The sequence below is a fragment of the Rhinopithecus bieti genome, unplaced genomic scaffold (assembly GCF_001698545.2).
Source record: "Rhinopithecus bieti isolate Rb0 unplaced genomic scaffold, ASM169854v2 scaffold_66246, whole genome shotgun sequence".
Lineage (NCBI taxonomy): Eukaryota > Metazoa > Chordata > Mammalia > Primates > Cercopithecidae > Rhinopithecus > Rhinopithecus bieti.
Genome location: NW_016826110.1, coordinates 515,405 through 517,896, shown reverse-complemented (window position 1 = coordinate 517,896; position 2,492 = coordinate 515,405). Strand labels below are relative to the sequence as shown.

The following is a 2,492-nucleotide window of genomic DNA, read 5'->3' as shown; positions in this document are numbered from 1 at the left end:
AAAAAAAAAAAAAAAAAAAAAAAAAAAGTTTCCTGCATATATGTATGTCACACAAGCTTCTTTTTCTCCAATAAAATGATGCACATGCCCCCTATGTTGACTCTCTGCATTTGCCTCCAGCTGGCAGCAGGAATGGAGAAATCAAAGTATCCAATACTGGTTTGTCAATCAGACCAATGACCAGCACAGGGGCCTCCTTTTTTTCTTTCTTAAGCCAGTGTGTGTGTGTGTGTGTGTATCTTTGAGGACATGCAGAGTGAAAGAGAGCAGATGATATGCATCTGTATGCCACTTGCCTTTTCTACAGACTGTTCACACACACTGTCCTTATCTCTTGGATAAGCTAATGAGACTGTTCACTGATTTCTAAGTTACAATTTCAAAGAGGCAGTGGTGGGAAAATTGATCTACAAGTATTAAAGGGCTTTGGGTTTGGGGGCATTAGGGTGACACAAATGCATGACATATTCTCCTCTAGACTAGAATCTTTTAAGTACTTATTTGGGTCTATTACAGACGCTCATTTCTCTTTAGAAATCTATCCTGCTGACAAAGCTAGTGGAATAGCAAAAGTTCTGCTTGGATGGGCCCAAAGCATACATAAAGCATTCCTATTTATTTGTAAGTTATGCTCATAACTAAGGGTTGAAGAAAGGCATATCATATGGCCAGTGCATTTAAATTGTCGCTATTTCTCAGTGCTTACTCTCCAAGTTTTTGATACACATTAAACCTTGGCTACTACCTGGCCATTCCATGCTAGACTGTATGTCGGATGTTTGGGAAAACATTATTATTCAATAGGCTGAGTTTCAGGAAGGAGTTTGTTTTACCTTCCGGAGCGAATTGCTTATAAGAAAAGAGGCTATTTTGGATTCTTTTTTATTCTATTAATGTCAGCTTTATTGAAACTCTTTGATTTTTTTACCCTGTTGCTTAGAAACATTTTATTAAATGTTGTCAGTGCTTCTATCTGATCTGATTTAAAATGTTACTTTTATCTGTCACTGTAGAATGAGCTCTAAGTTGTTAATAGGTATTACAAATATTTTATTGATAGGAGAATGATAGATCAGATTAAGCCAGTATCTCTGGCTTATCTATTTTAAGGGCATTGGTTGGGGTTTGATTTGGTGAGGTTTGTGATGGGCAAACACAGGAATGATAGGATATTTCTAACATTCTTGACCTCTCACTCTTAGAACCTAAGGGTAGATAGATTGGGAGGGATAAGGGCTCAAAACTCCCTTCTCAAATTAGCTCCAATCACCTGTCCTGAGTCCAATTGCCCATCACCATCTGCCTGAAATTCCACCATCAGAGACGTTACTTTGATCTTGCTTAATAAGTTATCAGATTTAAAGTCAACTGGAGATTTGCTGAACACCTGAATAAGCATGAGACCCAGAAGAAATGGGGTACAGGATAGGGAGTTGGTGAAAACAGACAGATTAGGTATCGGGGGGTGGGTGGGAATAAAAGGAAAATGAAAAACTGACAAAGCCAAACCCATTTCCCCTCCTCCTCTCCCTGCTGTCCACAGGTCTGGTCCTCAGGCTGCGAGTGATGAGCCTTGCGGGCAGGAGGAAAGTCAAGTCCTCCTGGGCCTTGGATCACTCCCTTGCAAGAACACATTCTGTGAGTTGAGACTGGAAGTAGCAACCAGAATAACTAGATGATTACTATTCTCTTCATGTGGTCCAAGTATTTATAATATTTGCTTAATAAAACTCATGAAATCTCTGAGATTGACTCAATTGTATGATTTTTGCTGGCATTCCTGTGTGTGCACACACACACACATTTTAAATTTGGCCTAATTTTCACAAAGACCTACTTCATAACAAAGGGCTAATTGGGCCACTAATTCATGTTAAACCTGAACTAGGGAAGCACCAAATGCTGTTTTAAAAGTACCACCCAACTCATATCTTCTAAATAACGAAGCAGCTTTTGTTATTATAACTATACTTCAAATTAATAGTTGTATTACATCCACTAATAGAAATGATTTCAGGTGGCTTAGGATTGACACAATGACGATTGTATCAAACCAAGTGAAATAAAACTTCCCAAGTGGTCACTCCGATTCCACACACACACTTCATATTTATGTAGTGATCCCCATATTTCGTGCTCCCTGTTAGATAAAGGGCATCGTTATGTTATCACTATCAACCTGACCATTCTGATTCTAACGTTTTATGTAATATGAAATTCTCACCATTGCAGAATCTCTTATTCGGCTGGGTGATTGGCTTTAACGTTAAAGATCTAAAATAAAAGACAGTAGTAGCTATCACAATACCAATGTTTTTATAATAGAAAGCATGTTCGGTAACATACACTGTAGGTCTGGCTTCCTTAAAGGCTCAAGTTTCACACAGAAACTGACAAGGCTTAGGAAAGGAAACGTCATTTAGGAGAGGATTTCCAACTAGAAGCTGCTAATAGAGGCATCAGCTAGGAAGGAAATATCAAATTGGTTATAA

General features: G+C 38.4%; 1 long non-coding RNA gene across 1 annotated transcript in view; it reads left to right on the top strand.

The window, feature by feature from the left end:
• LOC108522854 (uncharacterized) overlaps positions 1-1,668 on the top strand; it is a 14,023-nt gene extending 12,355 nt beyond the window's left edge. Inside the window, exon 3 of the long non-coding RNA XR_001883620.1 lies at positions 1,544-1,668. This is a non-coding gene — a long non-coding RNA (uncharacterized LOC108522854). The remainder of the gene's footprint in view (positions 1-1,543) is intronic.
• Positions 1,669-2,492: the final 824 nt, after the last annotated feature.